Genomic DNA, 10,918 nt, shown 5'->3' on the forward strand with positions numbered 1-10,918 from the left:
TTACTCATCACAGCTGTGATACTCTTTTTCTAACCTTTATGTGCACACTCAGCCAAGCTGCTCTTTCTCATCATATTCTGGAGTCTTTTTCAAAGCCGTGAGTCAGAGAATCTGGAGAAATTGTAGTAAAGGTGAAACTCGTCTACTCTGTTTAGTGGTTCTCAAACTTGGCTGCACATTTGCTATAGAATGGAAGTTTATGTCCTCCTCAGATTCGTATGTTGATGTCTAATCCCCACTATGATGGTATTTGAATGTGGGTCCTTTGGGAGGAGATTGGGTCATGAGTAAAGCCCTCATGAGTGGGATTAGTGCCCTCATAAAAAGAGATATGAGAGAACTCACTTCCTCTTTCTCTCCTCTCAGACAGGTGAAGACAGAACAAGAAAACAAACCAAGAATTTCCCCTCACCAGCCACCAGCTCTGCCAGCAACTTGATCTTAGACTTCCCAGCCTCCATAATGGTGAGAAATAAATGTTAAAGCCACCCAGTTTATGATATATTTGTCTTAGCAGCCCAGACTAAGACATCATTGAAATCACCTGGGGATCTTTTAAAAAACTACTGAAGCTATTTTCTCTACCCCATCACCACCATCAGAAATTCTAATTTAGTGATTCTGAGGGCAGACTGGACATTAGGACTGTTATATAACCGCAAATGATTCTATGGGGAAGCAACCTAGTAAATGTCTAATCTAGAATGCATGAAAGATAGAAAGCAAAAGGAAAAGATCTCTCTCTCTCTCTCTGTTTCCCTCTGCTTTCTTGCCCTTGCTTTTTGAAGTTTTTCTTTGTGAGTCATGTTAAGAAACTATGAGGACATCAAATAAAATAATGGCTAACATTAACTAAATACCTACTGCTTTTCAACACTTAAACTGTGCTTTATCTTTACTAATCAATTTAATTCCTCTAACAACTCTTGAGGCAGGTATTGTGAGGCTCCATGTAAGGACACATTACCTGGACAAAAAGGTTAACTAACTTAGCCAGTTTACTCAGTAAGAGACACACCAGTCTTCTCGATCCTGCTCACACAAAAACTAAAGTTGGACACAACTGAACCTGAACTTGGCAGAAAAGTCTAGTGGTTCCTAATGCTAGATGAACACTAGAATCTCGTGGTAAGCTTCCAGAAAGGCCCCCTGCTGTATTTTAGTGGTGTATACTTGATACTAAACACTTGTCAAAACCCACGTAAGTTTACAGCTCAAATGCTGAACTTTAATGTATGTAAATTTTAAAAATCAATTCAGGAGGTCAGAGGGTTCCAAGATGGAATGTAGATGGTGACTAAGGAATCTAACTGTATTACAAAAGTATGCATAACCGCACTGAAGGAGGCAGAGAAACAAGGTGCTGATCTAAGTTTTTTTGGAATTGAGTAGGCTGAGACTGAAGGCAATAGGAAGTGTGCATAAGCACTGCACTCTAATTGGTAAAGTTACTTCCTACAAAAGCACAATCTAACAATTCTGAAACCACTCTACATGTATATAGGGTTGAACAAGTATTTAAATAGATGCTGAACAGTGCCAGATTTCTCACTGTTGAAGTGGGAGGTTATAGATGGGCAAGGGGAAAAAAGTACAATGGTCCACGTAGTAATGGATTCAAGTAGGAGACATCAGTATGAATTCAGGTTACTTTTAATGTAGATATGTATGTGTTCACATGTTAATAGTGCTAACGTATATTTTCTTTTTTAAAACTTTTTTATTTTTAATTTTTTTAATTTTACTTTAAGTTCTGGGATACATGTGCAGAATGTGCAGGTTTGTTACATAGGTATACATGTGTCATGGTGGTTTGCTGCACCCATTAACCCATCATCTAGGTTCTAAGCCCTGCATGCATTAGGTATTTGTCCTAATGCTCTCCTTCCCCTTGCCCCCCACCCCCTGATAGGCCCCAGTGTGTGTTGTGCCCCTCCCTGTGTCCATGTGTTCTCATTGTTCAACTCCCACTTATGAGTGAGAATATGCAGCATTTGTCTGTCTGTTCCTGTGTTAGTTTGCTGAAAATGACAGCTTCCAGCTTCATCCATGTCCCTGCAAAGTACATGTACTCATTCTTTATTATGGCTGCATAGTATTCCATGGTGTGTATGTGCCACTTTTTTTTTTATCTAGTCTGTCATTGATGGGCATTTGGGTTGGTTCCAAATCTTTTCTATCGTAAATAGTGCTGCAATAAACATACAACATCTATTTTCTAGTTCTGTCTACTGACAAGTCTTAGAAGCACCAATAACACCCCAGAAGCAGTGAGCACACTAAGTGCCCAGATACTGGTTTCCAGTTCCATTCTCCAATAAAAGGAACCTGGGCTTCTTGGAGAAATGGCTGCTTCTAAGGCTGGGGCAGGGAATACGCAAGATGTGCCTGGCTGGTGTTTAAAAAACAAAATGGTGGAAGCATATAAAGGGGACACAGAAGCCAACTAAAACAGCTCTCAATGGTCAAAGCTGAAACAATTTGAGCAGCAAAATAAATAGCTTAATATTGGAGTATAATCCAAGGTATAAAGTAAATATTTTGAGCCCACGTGGATATAAACCGATGATTGAATATGTACATAAATAAGTGGGGAGAATAGACAAGTCTCCCAATTACAGTAATTCCGAATAATTTACGTAAATATTTCCCCCTCAAGGAGTTGGAATATCACTCCCCTTCCCTTAATTGTGAGTTGCATATAATAACTTTCTTCTAGAGAGTGCAGTATAAAAAAGAAGAAAGGGTACCTTACAGTGAAGAAATCTGACAAACACCACCTCAGCTAAGTAGGTGATCAAGGTCAACATCAACAATAATGTCATGTAAATGTCATTTATTCCTGATGTGAGGTGATAAGAATGGCACTTTTTCTCTGCAGTCTTCCTCCTAAAAACCTGTAACCTCAATCTAATCATGAGAAAAGACATCAGGCAAATCCCAACTGAGGGAGATTTTACATAGTACCTGAGCAGCACTCCTCAAAACTGTCAAGGTCATCAAAACAAAGAAGTATGAAAAACTGTCACAGCCAAGAGGAACTTAAGGAAACATAATAATTAAAGGTAATGTGGTATGTGGGATGAGATCCTAGAACAGAAAAAGGACATTAGATAAAAACTAAAAACATCTGAATCAAGTATGGGCTTTAGCTAATAATAATATGTGACTTTTGAATCATTAACTGTAAAAAAGAGTATTAATATGAGATGGTAATAATAGGGGAAATTGGGTATGGGGTATATAAGAATTCTCCAGACTTTGAAACTTTTTGTGAAGGCACATTATTCTAAAATTAGAACTTATGTGAAAAACAAGCAAAGAAAATAAAACAGAATATCTATCTACCGGAACACCTTCAGAGACTCAGATTTAATTTGTCTGGGGTGAGCAGAGCTTGAGTGCTTGGTAGCTTTTAAAAGAGCCCCAGGCATTTTTAATAAATATCTAATAAGAAATGATATCCATCCAGTTTGCTAATCCCATGGCACAACTTCAGGCCCTAAGACATCCCTTTTCAGCCCAGAGATCTGTACTCCTCCCTATAGCTTATTGCAACCAATAATCAGCAAAACTATTTTCATTTTGTATGAAAGTTCCGGAGAAGCTGAGCATAAGAGCATCGAGAAAACTCTTGGAAAACGTTACTAAATTTAATAGAATGTCTTGATGTGAATTAAAAACAAGAAAAAATCTTGCCAGGCGCGGTGACTCACGCCTGTAATCCCAGCACTTTGGGAGGCCGAGGTGGGGGGATCACGAGGTCAGGAGATCGAGACCATCTTGGCTAACATGGTGAAACCCCGTCTCTACTAAAAACACAAAAAATTAGCCGGGCGTGTTGCTGCGTGCCTGTAGTCCCAGCTACTCCGGAGGCTGAGGCAGGAGAATGGGGTGAACCCGGGAGGCGGAGCTGCAGTGAGCCGAGATCGCATCACTGCACTCCAGCCTGGGTGACAGAACAAGACGCGGTCTAAAAAAAAAAAAAAAAAAAAAAAATTCATGTAGTCCCCTTATCAACTGACCCTCAAAGGGCCTCGCTTGACCCTGATGGTTTTTTTTTTTCCCCCTGCCTGGTGCCTTTCACACTAATATAAGGAGACCAGGTTTGGCAAAACAGTGCAGAAATTCCATTCATTGATCAAGTAATGGAGAACGGGAGCTCATGCTCAAAGCACCTTCTCCCTGGAAGTAGAGTAAAGGGAAATTTTTAAGGACTTTTGGGCAGGTAGGTGGAGACAGGGGTGGGGATTCCTTGAAAAAAGTTTGTTCTTCCAGGAGGGGTTAAGTATGCGCAGTCTTGCATTTTCTTTTGCATTGGCACTTTTTGCACCCAGCAAGGTACATTTCTCCCCCCACTGGATGGAAATGTTGGTATGAGAAAGAGGCAAGAAATCAGGTCAGGTCTCGCACTGAGGCAGAAGTTCAGGTGAAGGCAGCGTTTCTGGGCTTAGCTTGTCCTGCAGGTGGTTCCTGGTTATTGGCATCTGACTGTTGTTTCTGTAAGCAAGCATAGCTACAAGCATAAGTTAGTTTCAGGGGTTTTGTGCCTTCCTGAGAGAATCTGAGTTATGCTGTGGTAATAGGTGACGGTTCCTTAAATTTGAAAACCGAACAAACAAAAAGACTTAGAAGTTATTAGCTGAAACTATGATTCAGAAGGATAATTCGATCCCCAAAATTATGGTGCTTCAAAGGTGGCAACTGAAATAAAAATGACTACCTGTATTTTTATACAAGTTACTTGTGGCCAGCTGTTTTTTCTATGCAGATATGGGGTTCTCATTTCACAGCAGATCCATATTACAGGCAGAAACAAAAATGACAGAATCATAAACCTTTGAGATTATCCAGTCTAGTGGTTTCCCTCTGTGCTACATATTTCTTGGGAGGCTTCCTTGATGTTTAGGGGAAGATAGAGTGGAATGTTCCATGAATCCGCTCTGCTTCAATCACAGATCCAATTTAACCAATTGTGTGTGTGTGTGTGTATGTGTGTGTGTATGCATGTATTAGAATGTTCTCATGCTGCTAATAAAGACATACCGGAGACTGGGTAATTTGTAAAGAAAAAATGGTTTAAATTGACTCAATCTACATGGCTTGGGAAGCCTCACAAGCGTCACGGAAGGCAAAGGAAGAATAAAGTCACATTTTACATGGCGGCAGACAAGAGGGCTTGTGTAGGGAAACTCTGATTTATAAAGCCATCAGATCTCATGAGACTTACTCACTACCAAGAGAACAGTATAGGGGAAACCATCCTCATGATTCAGTTATCTCCACCTGGCCCCACCCTTTACACTTGGGGATTATTACAACTCAAGGTGAGATTTGGGTGGGGACACTGTCAAACCATATCAATGCATGAGTGCATGTGTGTTTCAGTGTAAGATTACATGTAAACAAAGATTTCTAATGCTAAGAAAAGCATTTAATCCACCAAACTAGTTCAGTTTCCTCAATTTACAGAGTAGATTCCTGAGGCTCCAAAAGGTGAAGTGTGTGTCATTCTGATGCCCAGTTCTGTGTACTGTATACAAGTAATGATACTCACTTTGCTCTCAACATGAGTGTCAATGATGGTAGCAAATTTAAACTTTTAAAGGTCTTGTATCTTTCTCTTTCTAATAAACAGGTGAGCTCAGTTTATGAGCTGAAAACCATTCAAATACTATCAATAAATTTTATTATTTATGTCCTTCTCCCTTCCACCACAAATATCAGATCATGTAGCTTGGAATTTGTTTTAAAGAACAAGTTTTATTATTTTTCATTGGCTTTGGATGCCAGTTTCAATTAGATGTTGAACCCAATTGAAATAATACAGACCTACATGTCAGTCTTCCATATCTGACTATGCTGATTCCAGCAGTAAAACGTGTTCTGTTTTCCCAACAGTGCTTAGAAATTGGAATGTTTTGCCAAATGTGGGTTGTGTTCTTCTCTATAAGGGTGTGAGTTATGTTCTTCTCTACTAGGGAATGTCTTTTTGCCCACACTCTTTTTTTAAAGATACTCATCAGACCAGGTCTAAACCAATTGGCTTTCTCTTTGGAGTAGCAAAATTGTCAGAATATATTGCAGAAAACTCTGGGCAAATGGCATGTTAGAAAGATTACCTATTCAACACAATAAAGCTTGAAGCAAATCAACTCCAATGAGATGAGTCAACTCCCTATACTCAAGGGTGCCCTTGGCAATAACTTTTAACAAACCTACCAATGCACAAAGAGCTTTGCCTGTCAGGTGGGTATGCTTTGAAAAGCTTTAGTGCTTGAAAAACCCTCAACTACACAAACACAACCATGATTTTTATTATTGCCAGTTTCTTTATATGGCTGAGGAGAGAAAACACTACTGTATTTTTTTTAAACCTCTAACAAGATAGAACTAGCAGATAGTTATGGCCCTGAGGTGACTTAACTGTATAACTCTTTCAAAAGTTCTCAAGACTAAATTACCTTTAGTTTTTGACTCAGCATTTTACAAGCTAATACTAGAACATCTACTTAGACATTATTAAAAACCCTTGAGAGAACTGTAATCATGTTTCTGGAAATTTTTGAAAGAATTCAAAATTTCTACAAAGAAAAATACTGGGCACTGTAAGTACATTTTGTTAAAAATAACATTTAATTTTACTCAACAGGAGTTGAATTTTAGCTTAGAAGTAAAAATTAGTGAGAGAGTGGAGAGAAACAGCAAGGCTTCACGGATTAGGAATTGAGTACCCACATACATGGATTTTCTACTAACTGAAACTTACACATGTATACATTACGTTTTTTGCAAAGACGAATAATTTTTAAGTACATATACATACTTTTCTGTACAATTACATCATTAGTATGATTAGCCATTTGTATTTTGAGCCTTCACGTGTCTGGGTTCAAATTCTAGCTCTGTAACATGCTAACTCTGTGACCTTGGGCAAGCTATTTAACATCTCTGAGCCTTGGAGTCCTCATATATAAAACGAAAATAATTACAGTATATATCCCATTAATTTGTTGCAAGTATTAGAATAAAATTGCCCATGCAAATCACTTAGGTCCTGGTATTGAGTATAAAAGAAACACTTGGTAAATATTAGATATTTTTGGTGTTGCTGTTCTTATGGTAATGATTTAGTATACAGCCCTCTCTTATCCTGGCCAAAGTGTCAGCGATTTCTTTTCTTGCATTTTTCATTATCCCCTGACTCACCTTCCTTTCCCAAATCCTTTCAGTCTCTGCTTATAATCTGTCATGGATTGGAAAACTAGAAAAAACAGTTTACAGAGTATAACAAACTTTGGAGGAGTTAATCAACTCTTAAGTAAAAGAGGTAAGCCTGTAGCTGTAACATAGGACTTAAGGGTAAGTCTTTTGGATCTGAGTCTATTTTTATATTTAGAGTTTGGGAATTTGTTATTATAGCAGATTTTGGAAATCTGGTTTATTGTTAAATGTGGTAAAAGTATACACATACAACTATATGATTTATCATTATGTACAGCCTATACATTTTGTTTTGGCAATACGAAGGTTTTCATTTTCTTTTAAGATATAATAATTACTTAATTATAGCTTTAAGACAACTGAAATAAAAGAATTATCATTTATATATATCTAAAGAATATTACAAATAGAGTTTATTTTTCTTAACAAATCAATATTCCAACAGCTTTTAAAATGACTTGACAAAAGAGAAGAAAGGCTTTCCACTAATCTCACCATTTTAACACATAGATTATTTCCAGTTTTGTGCTTTCCCTTCTAATTCTTATGCATAAGCAAACAAACTCATATCATTCTGATCAAAGAACACAGTTTTTAAAAGGCTAAGGACATTATACTTTTCCCACTATGGGTCTGAAACCCTTTAGCCTGAACATAATACATCTGAAAGTAAAGAATTCCTCTCAAACATGAACTCAATACTTAGCCAACAAGGAAACAAAAGATGTCTCGTTTCCAGTAGATGTATTAGTTTCAGGCAGTGAACAAAGAGGAAGAAGAAAGACATATCTTACAGATGGTGGTAATAAATATTTCAAATGAAATCCTCTTCAGACTGTTTCCTTCTCAACCATTCCACTTAAGCATATTTTAATCAGATACCGATACTATTATTGAATTAAAGACCACAAAATCATTTTTCCTTGAAGTTTATTTGCATCACACAGTAACCAAACAGGAAAATAAATTAAGATTCTGAAAAATGATAATAATCAATTAGCATATATACACATATGAATTGGAACACTAGAAGTTTAAATTTTGTCAATAATTTCTTTTTTAAATTTTAAGGGATTTTCCTATGGTCTGCTAGCAAGTTTTTGGTTGTTTTCATAGTTTTATTTTATTATATCATACTTATTTATAATAATAGTTTATTTTCACTGAGTTGGGAATAGGTTTGGCTTCAGTAATTATGTTCAATAATGTTATTTCTGAAATACTGGATGTTTTAGACTGACAAAATCCTGAACTAGAAATTCTCATATGTGTATATAATGGAAAAACGATGAAGCATACTACTGTTTTTGTTTAGGGATAGGAGAAGACTCGTTTCTCTTTGAATGCTGGTGTTTTCCTAATTGTTCATTATCAAATGAAAAAGAGACAAAATAACTACATTAAAACCATCAATAATTTAGAGAGTTCTTAAGAAAAGGGTCCATCATATTATAATGATCCATGTCTAAAAAGAAAACTATAAAAAATTTTACAAGTCATTTCATCTACATTTGGATTTTCATTTGCTTTTGGTATACTCACATGGTTGTACTATTTGAGTGGCTGATACAAATCAATATGATTTGTAGTTGGACAAATTGCTAACGTTCCTACCCTGAGAGTTCCACGAGCTCTATAGTGACCATGAAGGGTTTGGGCCTGAGAAATGCTTGCTTTTGTGTTACGGCTCTGGGAAACACATGTCTGAGTTTTGCTCCTACCCTTCCCTGTTAGTTTCTTGCCTTCCCATTTCTCCCCGTTGGCTTTAATTTTTCTGACTTTGGCGTTGCTGCATGATCTTGACCATCTTAATTCCTGATGGGGCCTTTATTTAGTAGTTTTACCTTTCTGTTTTTGACCCTGAATTGGTATCAAGTCAACAAGAAATCACTGCTCAGAGAGAAAAGCTGCAACCCCTCCCTCTAGCAGATTTCTTCTTTAAATTGTCCGTAAATCTATTTGCTTCATTGGTTAATAAATGGTTTAAAATCTACTTGTATCCCTGAAGCTTACATCAGTGATTCTCTGGCCCACTGAAAATGACTCTCTGGTTCACCACAATAAATCCATTAAGCAGGCATATTTCAGGCTACAAGGTTCTGATAAAGTGAGTCCATGATGAAAATGTAATTAGACCTGAATTGTTCCGACTCCCGAACCATCCATAAACATAAAATACCTGCTTTTCACAGCTCCTTGTCCTCTACCTTTCCATATTGAGATTGACAGCTGCTATACAATCTGCAAATGAAAGAACCTATATTTGATAACATTTATTCTTTGGGGCTTTGAGAAAAAAAAAAAGGCTCCATTAAGTAGCATTTTTGGTTTGGCACTTACATAGGCTAGTTTGATTCTTATTTCCAGTTCACTCTGCATCATCTCATCTCAACCTTGAGTTGGGAATTACTAAAGGAATCAAACTACAAGGCTCTTATTCCTCTCATAGGTTATTGTAGAAATAGTGGTTGACAGGACTGATATCAGTCCAGCTAACTCATGATTTATTTGCCTCCTATGGAGAGAGTAATGCAATAAAACCTTAGTAATAAAGATCCTGCTGCATTTTATTCTGTTGTCACTATTTAGTCATTGCTTGTGTTTTCCCTCTAAGTTCTCTGCCTGCCACTTCCCTGTTTTCTTCATGACAAGACCATTTTACAACCATTTATTGTATGTATGCCTCTACTAGTTGGATGATAGAGACTCATCCAATGATAAGAAAGACAAAAGACATGGCTAAAATCCACAGAATAAATGAAATCACTGTTGCACAATATAAATGAACTGTGTTCATTGAGCATTGGTGAGCAGGTAGGTAGGAGGAACACAGAGGAGGTCACAATGTGAAATAATCCAATGAAAAACTGACATCATGTTCATTTTTGTGGCTGAGTAGTATTCCATTGTGTATATATACATTTTCTTTACTCATTTATCTGCTGTTGGGCATCCAGGTTATTTCCGTATCTTAGCTGTTGTGAATAGGGATGAAATAAACATGGGGTGCAGGTATCCCTTTGACATACTAATTTCCTTTTCTTTGGATAAATATCCAGTAAAGGGATTGCTGGATAGTATGATAGTTCTATTTTTAGTTTTTAAAGAAACCTCCATATTGTTTTTCGTCATGGCTGTACTAATTTACATCCCCATCAACAGTTATAAGGAACCATTTTCCTCTGTATCCTCACCAGCATTTGTTATTTTTTGTCTTTTTGACAATAGCCATTCTCATTCAACATGGATGAGCCTGGAGGACATTATGTTAAACAAAGTTAAGTCAGGCACAAAAAGATAAATATTACATGTTCTCACTTATATATGAAAGTTAAGAAAGAAATTTTGAGCTCGTGGAAGTAGAGAGAATTGTGGGTATTAGAGGCTGGGAAAGGCATGGAGAAGGGAGGTCAGGGAGAGGTTGGTTCACAGATAGAAAGTTACTGCCTGGTTGGAGGAATGAGTTCTGGTGTTCTTCAGTACTATAGGGAAAATATGGTTAACTGTAATTTATTGTATATTTTCAAAAAAGCTAGAAAAGGGGATTTTGAATGCTCACAACATGAATAAATGGTAAATGGTTGAGGTGATAAATATTCTAATTACCCTGATTTGATCATTATTCCTTGTTTACATGTATCCAAATATTACTCCATATCCCTTAAATATGTATAATTATTACATGTCAACTGTA

The 10,918-nt window shown here is 37.0% G+C and overlaps 1 long non-coding RNA gene across 1 annotated transcript; it reads left to right on the forward strand.

The window, feature by feature from the left end:
* Positions 1–366: 366 nt before the first annotated feature.
* Positions 367–7,330, forward strand: LOC134729879 (uncharacterized). The gene is made up of 3 exons (XR_010111387.1): positions 367–465; positions 2,882–3,065; positions 7,233–7,330. It is a non-coding gene; the product is annotated as an uncharacterized LOC134729879 (long non-coding RNA).
* The last annotated feature ends 3,588 nt before the right edge of the window (positions 7,331–10,918 follow it).

Source organism: Pan paniscus, chromosome 2 (genome assembly GCF_029289425.2).
Source record: "Pan paniscus chromosome 2, NHGRI_mPanPan1-v2.0_pri, whole genome shotgun sequence".
In the NCBI taxonomy this organism is placed as follows: Eukaryota; Metazoa; Chordata; class Mammalia; order Primates; family Hominidae; genus Pan; species Pan paniscus.